We start from the raw sequence: 12,500 nt of genomic DNA, 5'->3' as shown, positions 1-12,500 counted from the left end.
GTGTCTGTCTGTCTCTCTGTCTCTGTCTGTCTCTCTCCCTCTCTCTCTCTCTCTCATCCATGCGCCTTTAAGTAATGTCTTCTTGATGTCATCCACTAGTCAGCGTGACGTACGTAATCTATCATGTTTCTTATATAAAGCATTCAAATTTAGAGAAATTATAACCTCGTCAGTAGTATTTCATGAACTATATTGTTTCTTATTTGTAGTATATTAATTTGTTGAAGTTTTGATTTTTTTTTGGTTCTCGAATATTGTAATGCTATAAATTATTATGTTTACTTACCCCCTTCATGAGGGGCCACGACCTGATGAATAAAACCATTCGCATTTCTCCCTCTCTCTGTCTCTCTGTCTGTCTCTGTCTCTCTGTCTGTCTGTCTGTCTCTCTTGGATGTTATTGCCTGCCACATCAGCATCAGAATTGTCATCACTATTGAAGATGTACAGTGACATATCTATGATTCTCTGTTCTCTTTATCTATTTCTCATTTCAGTCGGGCCTCTTTCCTGTATTCTGTGTGGTGATTAATTAGATAGTCTTCATTAATAACCCCTTTACTTCATGCCTATCAATATTGATTTTTTTTTCTTTTTTTCTTTTTTTCAGTATCTGCTAATGTACTACAATATGGCTTGTTTTGTGCTGCGTTATGATTTGATACCTAAATATGTTTATGTATACATATATGTATGTACATGTTATATCACAGATTGACATAAGTTTACATTTGGGCCAACAGCAAAGTGAGAGCTGTATTATCAATGGTTTCTCCAGTCAATGGGAAACCATTTATAGCTTAGTCTTTTGTGAAGGACTATGACTCTCAAACTAAGAGGCAAAATTGCACTGGCTCTTAGTGCTGCAGCCTTGTGGGCTAGTTGGCCTTTTGGAACCATTCCAACGCCGACTGTCCTAAAACCCTCTTGGCCGAGAGAGTGGGGATGTAACTTGGGCAAGACACTCTCCACTATAATCAAATTCTAGCCCAAATAGTCGGAACAGCAGTTGCCTCCTCTGCTGTTCTGATGGTCATAGTCGGACACGACTGACTATCATATATACATGCAGACATGTGCATGCATGTGTGTATATGTGCATATATGTAATGTGCATAAGGGTGTGTGTGTTTGGAGATGAGTGTGTACATATGTGGGTGGGAGGGTGGGTGGTTGTGTGAGTGTGTGACTGTGTTCCCTTAATCTTTTTTTTTTTTTCTTTTCATAATGATGTTGATGGTGTGTTGATTATCATTATTATCATTAGTAGTAGGGGTGATGGTGGTAGCAGTAGTGGTCAGTGATAGTAGTAGTAGTAGTAGTAGTAGTAGCAATAGTAGTATAATTTACCTTTCTTATTATTGTTGTGTCTTGTCGTTATTGTTTTTGTTGTCACAAGGACAGATTGGAAGATTAGGCAATGCCGAAAATCTTTATCCTTGAGTAATAAAGTTTTTGAATCTTTGAATCTCTCTATCTCTCTCTCTTTCTTTGTGTGTGTGTGTGTGTGTGTGTGTGTGTGTGTGTGTGTGTGTGTGTGTGTGTGTGTGTGTGTGTGTGTGTGTGTGTGTGTGTGTTTGTGTGTGTTTTTGTTGTTGTTGTTGTTGTTGTTTGCGTTCTCGCTGTTTTAGTAGTACATAGAAAGAATGGGCTGTGGTTGAAATGAAGACAGTGCTTTAAGAGAGATTTATTGTTTAAAAAAAAAAAAAATTCGCATTACACATAACTTGCAGATGAGAAAGTTTTCACTTTTATTATTGGTTCTTTGGTTTTCCTTGTTTGCCCGGTTTTTTTGTTGTTGTTGTTGTTGTTGTTGTTGTTTGGGTTTTTTTTGTTTTTCTTTTCTTTTTCTTTTTTCTTTTTTCTTTTCTATCTCATGTATTACATTTCTTCGCTTTTGTTTCATTCAACTCAGTTACTGGCCTGTTGTATAATTTTTCTTTCGTTTCCTAGTGTTGGTGTTTACGTCGTTCGTTTGTTTGTTTTATAATATCTTCGCTTTCTTTTTTCTTTTTTTTTTTTTTGGTCCGATGCCATTGATTTAACATTAAAACGACAACAATTCCTTTGTAGTGACTGTGGAGTTTTAGAAGCATTCCAAACAGCATTGCTGATCGAAGTTCATGGCATATGCAATTAAAAAAAAAGTATCGTAGCAGTGTTCAGAGAGTGATCAGTATCAGTATTAGTATCAGTAGCTCAAGGAGACGTCACTGCGTTCGGACAAATCCATATACCGGGGCTACACCACATCTGCCAAGCAGATGCCTGACCAGCAGCGTAACCCAACGCGCTTAGTCAGGCCTTGAGAAAAAAAGAATTAAAAAATAAATAAATAAATAAATGAAATAATAAAATAAAATAACAAAACAAAATAAAACAAACAAAAACAAAACAAAAAAAAAATGAATAAGATAAAAAGAAATAAGTAAATAAATAAATTAATTAATAATAGATAAATACAGAGAGTGAATGCATTGGTAAGGTTTTTATTCTCCACTCGCAGAAGTTTGAAAAGACAAAGCCACAAAGAAGAGAGAAAATTTCCTGTTCAAATGACATTGTGAACTGAGTCCTCAATTGTAACTGGAGTTGCATGATTGCTTTTCCGATTTTCTGCCTGTGTGTCGCTGTGTATGTATGTGAGTATGTAAGTGTGTGTGTTTGTGTATGAGTGTGTGTGTGGGGGGGGGGGGGGAGGGAGGGAGAGAGAGAGAGAGAGAGAGAGAGAGAGAGAGAGTTATCAGTCGAATAAAAAAAATAAAAACACCCAGCTTTCTGAATCTTATTCTCTCTCTCTCTCTCTCTCTCTCTCTCTCTCTCTCACACACACACACACACACACACACACACACACACACACACACACACACACACACACACCCTAGATTCAGGCTAGGCATAAGTGATATAAATTTGCACAAAAGATACACAATAAGATCAAACTCCTGCCCTTTCTGCAACGCTGAAGAAGACGAACGCCATTTTCTGTTAGTATGTCCAATGTGTCAGTTAATCAGGGAAAAATACCTCGTGAAAATGTCCAGAAACATAAATGAACACACAGACTTAGCGTTACTTTTACAAAATGAAAACAGGCTCATGACTCGCTCTGTGGCAATGTATATTTATTACGCCTTAAAAAAAAAAAAAAAGAGAGAAGAAGAAATGACATGATTATATAACTTTTCAAAAACCTTAAAGTTAAAGGAAATGTCACGAGCCAATAATCTTTGTCTACTTTTTCAGTTATGAAATGTTGTGTCCATGACATTGGTCCCTCCCCCCTTTATTTTCGGTATTTTGTGTGTCGCAGTTGTATGTAGGTACCTCCTTTGCAAACAGGCCGGTGGCCTTGCAGTAAAATATTTCTGAGTTCTGAGTTCTGAGTTCTCTCTCTCACCCCATTGATATGGCTCTCCTTGTATTGTGGCCCAAGGCCGATGTACATTAAAAAGTTCGAGTTCGAGTTCTGTCTCTCTCTCTCTCTCTCTCTCTCTTCTTCTTCTTCTTTATCATGCGATCATGTATATGTCTGTTCACCTCAAATGGCTACAGGCCGGAGGGCTAGCATGAATTAACTCTCTCCATACGAACGGCGAAAGAGACGACATTAACAGCGTTTCACCCCAATTACCATCATCAAAATATTGCACGCGGAAGGCTCTTATACTGAAGAGGTGAATGTTGACAAAGAATACCACAATTCTGACGACGGAAGCTAAAGGTTGGGTCATTCAGACACCCACAGGACATCCGAGGGGTATGTGTAGAGGAGAAGAGAGGACTGGCCGTACTGAGTGAGTTAAATTATTTGACTCATTGAGTCCTTGATTCCCTGTCTGTGCGTAGCTAGCTAGCTAGCTAGATAGATAGATGCATAGATACAAAGTTAGATAGATACCATTATCCCAGATAAAGAAATGTTACTTAGCAATTTCTTAATTTTGTCCATTGTCTAATGAAGGTAGCGAAGATGAAGTGCATTTTGTTGCTTCTTGCCCAGCTGTTTGGAGAATTAGAGAGAAAAACACGTCACTTAATTAAGTACTGTCGACAACCATATCATTTTTTTTCAACCTGAGTTTGCTATTATTTTTTTATTATTATCCACAAGACAATGATGATAAATGAGAAATTACCATTATTTTGGCCGATGTATGGAAATTGTCACTATTTTTACACAAAGTGGAGTTGTTGGTTTTTTTAAAGTTTGGGATTTTTTAAAAAGTTTAATTCACTGTAGTGTTTCTGTAATTGCGTGTATTTATACGTGGTTGGTTAGTTATATTGATTTACTGTTGTTTGGCGCCAAGTTGTGCGAGGCCAACAGGACTGCTGCAGCTGTTCAGAAGAGGCAGGCCAGAAAGTCACGGGCAAACAAGCCTCCCTGACAATGATATGCCTGTCTTTGTCTGCCCCAACTGTCAGCGAACATTTCGTGCGGAGATTGGACTATTCAGCCATCTGCGCATTCACAGATAGATTCATGAGCATCCTCCCCACCCCCACCCCACCCAACACCCCACCACCACCCTCCCCCCATCCCCCAGCTGGATGACAACGATGGTCATCATCGATCTCGATGGACACACCACCACTGTTGTTTGATATTATGCACGATGTTTTATATTATGCATAATGTTCATTGACTACTTCGTGAGGGATCGGACATAAAGCTGAAAATGAATAAACCATCTGATTTTTTTTTTTTAATAATTCTTTTTATCACAACAGATTTCTCTGTGTGAAATTCGGGCTGCTCTCTCCAGGAAGAGCGCGTCGCTACACTACAGCGCCACCCATTTTTTTTTTGTTTTTTTTTTTTTTTGTATTTTTTCCTGCGTGCAGTTTTATTTGTTTTTCCTATTGAAGTGGATTTTTCTACAGAATTTTGCCAGGAACAACCCTTTTGTTGCCGCGGGTTCTTTTACGTGCGCTAAGTGCATGCTGCACACGGGACCTCGGTTTATCGTCTCATCCGAATGACTAAGCGTCCAGACCACCACTCAAGGTCTAGTGGAGGGGGAGAAAATATCGGCGGCTGAGCCGTGATTCGAACCAGCGCGCTAAGATTCTCTCGCTTCCTAGGCGGACGCGTTACCTCTAGGCCATCACTCCACTCTCTTTCTTAGCTCTCTCTCTCTCTCTCTCTCTCTCTCTCTCTCTCTCTCTCTCTCTCTCTGTGTAACTTCTTACTCTAAGTTCATTAATTTTGGCTTCGTGTTGTCTTTATGGATAATATCTTCATGGATTTCTTTATATATTTTCTTTCTCTCTCTTTTTTTTTTTTTTTGTTGTTGTTGTTGTTGTTGTTGTTTGTCTCTCTTTTCTCTCTTGCTCTCGTTTCCTCTTTTCTCTTCTCTTCTCGCTCTCTTCCCCCTGTCTCTCCCCTGTTTCTACTTCTTCCTCTCTTTTTCCTAAGTTCCCCCCCCCCAAAAAAAAAAAAAAAAACAACAAAAAAACCCTCCTTTTTTTTCTTTTTTTTTTTTTAAGCTTTTCTTTCTTAAGTTTGTGCCCCAGGTGCCAGTGTGCATTGCTTGGTTCTAAACTTTTTTGACAGTTACACGTGACTAACTGCCTACATTGACCGAACTACGCCATTGTTCAGTTCCACACTACACACAGTCAGTAGCGGGTTACGACCATACCAGGCTCTTTCGTCCGAGCAATGCAGCTGGCTTCTGCAGGGCTGGATGGAAATAAAATAAGCATTCTTTGTACTGTACTTATCTCAGTACCCCCGGAAAATCAATTTTTCGTTTATTTCGTTCTCTCTCTGTCTGTCTAAATATTTTTTTTTTTTTTTTTTTTTTTACATTATAGTTATTATTTATTTATTTATTTGTGTAAGCTTATCTATCATTTATTCACCTTTTTTTTCCTCAAGGCCTGACTAAGCGCGTTGGGTTACGCTGCTGGTCAGGCATCTGCTTGGCAGATGTGGTGTAGCGTATATGGAATTGTCCGAACGCAGTGACGCCTCCTTGAGCTACTGAAACTGAAACTGATCTGTCTGTCTGTCTGTCTGTCTCTCTCTGTCTCTGTCTCTCTCTCTCTCTCTCTCTCTCTCTCTCCCTCTCTCTCTCTCTCTCTCTCTCACACACAGTTTATATTTGTTGTTGTGGTTGTCAATTAGGCTAAATAGTAGAGGTTGATGATATAGATGATAGTGTGGTTGAAGATGATGTATGTGTGCTTGTATTGGGCACATGCATCTATAAACAATTAATTCACCTTGTTCCAGAAAAGCTTATTGACAAGAATTGTTTCATTTACTGTTCATAGTTTGTTTTTGTTTTGTTTTTTGTTTTTTTGTTTGTTTTTTTTTCGTTCAATACACGATTGAGTATTATGTCCCCTTGACATAAGGGCTGTAGATAGGCCAATGTCAATAAATAATGTCTGAAGCGTCTCTCTCTCTCTCTCTCTGCCTCTCTCTCTCTCTCTCTCTCTCTCTCCTCTCTCTCTCTCTCTCTCTCTCTCTCTCTCTCTCTCTCTCTTTCATCCAGAAATGAAACTGTATTTTGCAATGTGGCGTTATACATTTACAATGCCTTGAAGCGATTGCTTATTGCTATAACTAAGATTACAGTATCAACATAGATTGTCAAATACAATAAGCATCAGAAGTGGAAATGTTAAGCAATGTGTTTTTGAAAAGTGTTTGTGTGATTGATATAATAGTGACTTACCCCTTCAGTTAGGGGCTTTGGCCTAAATCTGAATAAACCATTTCGTATTCGTATTAATTTCTCTCTCTCTCTCTCTCTCTCTCTCTCTCTCTCTCTCTCTCTCTCTCTCTCTCTCTCTCTCTCTCTCTCTCTCTCTCTCTCTCTCCCTCTCTGTAACTTCTTACTCTAAGTCCATTAATTTTGGCTTCGTGTTGTCTTTATGGATAATATCTTCATGGATTTCTTTATATAAATGTTGTGTTTATGATGCTGGTCATTACACCCCTTTATTTTCGGTATTTTTTTGTGTGTCTCAGATGTATTGTACCGTACCTCCTTTGCGAACAGGCCGGTGGCCTTGCAGTAAAATATTTCGGAGTTCTGAGGTCTTTACGAAGGACATTGTTCTGTTGTGGATACATACGAAACACACACAGAGCACATTTTGGGAAAAGAAAAAAAAAAAAAAAAATTCCGTACACTTCATCATAAAATCATGGCAATAGTCTCCGTCTCTGTGTTGTATATGAATTAAAACACAAATCTGTTACTCTGGGGAGAAAAAAAAAATCTAAAACTTTTTTGCATTCTTTTGTTGTAACTTTCTCCGTCCTTTCCTTTTTAACGATGCTTCACTTTTGACCCTTCACTCGACACCCACCCCCCTCCCCTCTTCCTCCTAGCCACCCCCATCCCCCTCCCTCCCACCCTACCCCATTCACTGCAGAATTACATATTCATATACATACGACTATGTACAAGAATGTACATGCACGCACGCACGCACTCACAATTCATAACGTTCTCTCTCTCTCACACACACACACACACTTACACACACTTACACACACTTACACACACACACACACACACACACACACACACACACACACACACAATCCTCGCAACCCCAGCCCCGCGCACACACTTTTTTTTTTTTACCTACAGTTTTGTTGTTCGTTCCCAAAATGAAAGATTCATGAAAGATGAAAATGTCAATCACTCAAAAGGAATATATGTCAATCACTCAAAAGGGTGGAATAAAAATGGAATAAAGATGTGCACACGCACATCTCCATATTCCATCGCTGCCACAATGCCCACAACACCCACAAACACACGCATGCACGCGCGCGCGCGCGCGCGCACACACACACACACACACACACACACACACACACTAACATGCATGCAAACACAAAATACGCACTCGTACACGCACAGAGCTCTTCTCTCTCACACACACACACACACACACACACACATATATATATATATATATATATATATAATATTGCCACTGATATGCCACAAGAGGGGGTGGAAGATCTCTGATGCCTTGAACGTGGTGTCTAACGTGTTACTCGGTCTAATGTAATTGGGAAAGCACAGAGAGACTGTTCCGTTTTATCTGCGCAATGTTGGATTGGAAATGATACCAATATTCGTGTGACTTGCTAAGGATCGTGCTCTACCTGTCAAGCTAAACTTACGGCTGCTTCTTCTCTCTGTCTAGTGTGATGGCCTTGTATCGGGTTTTTAGTTCCTCTTTTTACTTTTCTTTGGTTTTCAGATTTTTCCAGATGAAGACCGCTTGTTGTTGCGCTACATGCAGGCCTGTCAGCTCGCTCATTTCCTTTAACATCTACATGTTCGGGGCAGTATAACCATGTAAGCTTTTGAATCTGAAAGTTACGCATTGCCTCATGCCTCTCTGGGCTTCTCAGTCCACTTTTTTTTTCTTTCTTTTTTTTCTTTTTTCTTTTTTTCTTTTTTTTTTTTGGGGGGGGGGGGGGGGGGGGGGGGGGTACGAGGTGCATTGTACAGTCAGAATCATGACATGTTGATTTCCAGCCGTATGAATAGATGTATATCCATTGTCAGGCTAGAGGTTGTAACTTTGTATGAGGCATACTCTTCTCTGATTGTTTTTTCAGTTTAGTGAATCCCCGAAGGAACTGGTCTTTGGTGACTGAGCCATCTGTGTATGACGATGTCCTCTCCTTTACTGTTTTCTTCTATGAGTAGCTTCACTTCTGCATCAGATTTGCCCTGTGGCCATTCCCGACAATGTCTCCCTAGAGTGGGTGAAATGGTTGTTTTGAAGAGATGTTCGAGGTTTCAGGGTTTTCCTCCCACGCTTTTTGTTTCTTTCAGGTAGACGGGCGCAATAGCCGAGTGGTTAAAGCGTTGGACTGTCAATCTGAGGGTCCCGGGTTCGAATCACGGTGACGGCGCCTGGTGGGTAAAGGGTGGAGATTTTTACGATCTCCCAGGTCAACATATGTGCAGACCTGCTAGTGCCTGAACCCCCTTCGTGTGTATATGCAAGCAGAAGATCAAATACGCACGTTAAAGATCCGGTAATCCATGTCAGCGTTCGGTGGGTTATGGAAACAAGAACATACCCAGCATGCACCACCCCCGAAAACGGAGTATGGCTGCCTACATGGCGGGGTAAAAACGGTCATACACGTAAAAGCCCACTCGTGTGCATACGAGTGAACGCAGAAGAAGAAGAAGAAGTTTCTTTCAGGTGCTTTGGTCGGCATACCAGCTGGATTGTGTCTTCTGCCTGTCCCATTCAGGATCTTCCGCGTTCTTTATGGCTGCCTTTTTGGTTTTAACTCTCTCCATACGAACGGCGAAAGAGAAGACGTTAACAGTGTTTCACCCCAATTACCACCATCAAAGTATTGCAAGCGGAAGGCTCTTATACTGAAGAGGTGAATGCTGACAAAGAATACCACAATTCTGACGACGGAAGCTAAAGGTTGGGTCATTCAGACACCCACTGGACATCCGAGGGGTCTGTGTAGAGGAGAAGAGAGGACTGGCCGTACTGAGTGGGTTAACTGCATCATGCAGTGGGACTTGAGGCTTTTCTAACGCTCTGAAGGAGACATTAGCCTGTTCTAACTTGCCTCTGGCCTGCATTGAAGGAAGTCAAGCAGGTATCGCATGGTCTCCGTTGGAGTGTCTTTCGTAGTTCCAAGGACCATTCTCATAGTTTTATTTTTCAAGTCTTTATAACTTAAGGAGGCTGCTTTGAGAGAGTGGTGTTAACTCTAATCCGTTGTCGATCACACTGAGAACGAGTGATTGATATAGCCAGAAGAGGTGGCGTTGTTCGATACCTTTGGGCTGCCATTGCCTTTAAGACTGAAAGACCCTTTTTGCATTTTAGGAACAGTGCTTTTAGTGTTTTTTCTGAAGGTCAGCATCCTGTCGAAATGTATTCCTAGGTAGCGTAGACAGTTTCACGATTGGAATTCCTGTTGAAGAGACAGCTGGTGGCAATTTTGCTCGTAGTTTTGTTGTCGAGGGTGCACAGCAATGTTTGGGATTTCGCTGGATCGATGGAAGATCCTGTGTCCTTGCACCACTGAGCGATATTGTTCAGTTGTTTCTGGACGTCTGTAGTTTTTTCTTGAGCATCTTTCCAAGTTTTAAAGACTAGGCCATCGTTCGAAACATTAAGCATCCGAGCCACTCCATTGTTGTTTAAGTCTGCAAGGCCTTTCGTGTAGACGTTGTAGAGGACAGGAGAGAACGGAGACCCTTGTGGCAGTCCATGGATTGTTTAGAAGGTGCAGAAATCCAATCTCCGAGGCGTAGGACGACGGCTCTTTCCTGAAGCGCTGCTGCTATCCATCTTGTCAGTGTCTCATTTACTCCATACCTTAGTAAGAGCTCCATGAGGTGTGCAAACTGAACTTAATTATAAGCATCTCCCAAGTCAGTTACTCTGCTAATATTTCTTCTTTGAAATCCTTCATATACCTCATATGCGAAAGTAGCGGCATTTTCCCATGTACTTACCTGCTCTGTACCCACCTTGATTTGAAGGAATAATGTGTCTCTTTTCAAGATCCCTTGCAAGTTTCCTGGCTATTATGTGTTCCATGAACTTTCCAGCAGTGTTTTGCTTGGTTAGGATACGGTAGCCGCATACATGACGATGGTCCTGACCTGGTTTTGGTATGGGTTTTAAGAAGCTGTGTGTCCACATGTCCATTGTGAAAACTGTATTTATAGAGATTGAAAAGTTTCTTCTCTTTTTTTCGGTAACTCCTTGATATTCGAGTAGCGAACGTTGTCTGGGTCAGGGGCGGTATCTGTCTTGCATTTTGCTGTTGTTTCATTCAGATCATCTATTGTGATGTCATCAAAAGAATGAGTAAAGTTTGAAATGTTTTCAACTCAAAATTCATTACGAAAGCTCACCGGGCATAAAAATATAAACAGAGTCACTTTGAATATTCACTGTGTTCTGTTCTGATCACTTTGCAAATGTGATGCCCAGTGATTCTTAGTGGTATGTAATAAACTAAAGAGGAAGATAAAAAAAAACAAAATAGAATAGACTAACAGTGCGATAATCTAAAATGATTGTTTACAAGCATATATGTACACACACCCACACACACACACACACACACACACACACACACACACACACACGCACACACACACACACACACACACACCATATATATATATATATATATTATATATATATATATATATATATTATATATATACAGATACACACCGTATATATATATATATGAGTGTGTGTGTGTGTGTGTGTGTTGTGTGTGTGTGTGTGTGTGTGTGTGTGTCTGTCTGTGTGTGTGTGTCTGTGTGCATCTGTATATATATATATATATTATATATATATATATGAGTGTGTATGTGTGTGTGGTGTGTGTGTGTGTGTGTGTGTGTGTGTGTGTGTGATTAGCAAGAGCAGTTTTATGCACGTAATTTCCTCCAAATAAAGTCATCTTCCTTCCATCTCTTCAGTGTCTTAATCTCCTTCTCTTTCTTACTCCCTCCTCCTGCCCCCCTCCTCCTCCTTCTTCTTCTTCTTCTCCTCCTCCTTCTCCTTCTTCTCCTCCTTCTCCTTCTTCTCTTCTTCTCCTCCTCCTCCTCCTCCTCCTCCTTCTTCTTCTTCTTCTTCTCCTTCTTCTCCTCCTCCTCATTCTTCTTCTTCTCCTTGTTCTTCTCCTTCTCCTCCTCCTCCTCCTTCTTCTTCTTCTTCTTCTTCTCCTCCTCCTCCCTTCTTCTTTTTCTTCTTCTTCTTCTCCTTCTCCTTCTTCTTCTCCTCCTCCTCATTCTTCTTCTTCTCCTCCTCCTCCTTCTTTTTCTTCTTCTTCTTCTTCTTCTTCTTCTTCTTCCCTCTTCTCTTACTTCCGTTCTCTTTTTTGTCTTTCTTTCTTTCTTTCTTTTTTCCTTTTCTTGCATAATAGAGATCAGTATTGGCATCTGACGTTTTCTCCTTGCTACGCGCATCAAGCTTTGATTACTAAATGTGTTTCTGTTTTGAATCCGGTGTATGAAGGAATAAATGACGTCTGGGATATGATAAATAAATAAATAAACAAGCAGCCCCCCACTCCCCTTCCCCCACCTAAAAAAAAACAAAACAAAAAAAACCCAGCTGCTACAGTTTATTTTCCCTTGGAAATGAAAAACACACCCCTCAGGAAATTAACACTCATCTCCAGCAAGAAAAAAGAGAAAAAGGCTTCCGTGATTATCTTCAGCTATGCCGTTCTCTTCAGTTGAATTCTACAGTGCAGAGTAACGAAGTGTTGTTATATATATATAGAGAGAGAGAGAGAGAGAGAGAGAGAGACAGAGAGAGAGAGAGAGAGAGATGTGCATTCTTTTCAACTTGCGTGCTAACTGGGACACAATGTAAATAGAAAATACTTCGTGCAGAAAAAAATGTAATTAATTCTCTTCGAGCAATTGCAGTTACTGACGTTGAACAGGAAGATGGGAGGTGGGGGAGGGGGGGGTGTGTGTTTATGCAAA

The 12,500-nt window shown here is 40.5% G+C and overlaps 1 protein-coding gene across 1 annotated transcript in view; it reads left to right on the top strand.

Moving 5' to 3' along the window:
* Positions 1-12,500, top strand: part of LOC143291106 (uncharacterized) — a 34,362-nt gene that overhangs the window by 990 nt on the left and 20,872 nt on the right. The gene's annotated exons all lie outside the window — the stretch shown is intronic.

This window comes from Babylonia areolata, chromosome 16 (genome assembly GCF_041734735.1).
Source record: "Babylonia areolata isolate BAREFJ2019XMU chromosome 16, ASM4173473v1, whole genome shotgun sequence".
Lineage (NCBI taxonomy): Eukaryota > Metazoa > Mollusca > Gastropoda > Neogastropoda > Buccinidae > Babylonia > Babylonia areolata.
The sequence above is the reverse complement of the archived record's forward strand: the minus strand, read 5'-3'. Positions and strand labels throughout refer to the sequence as shown.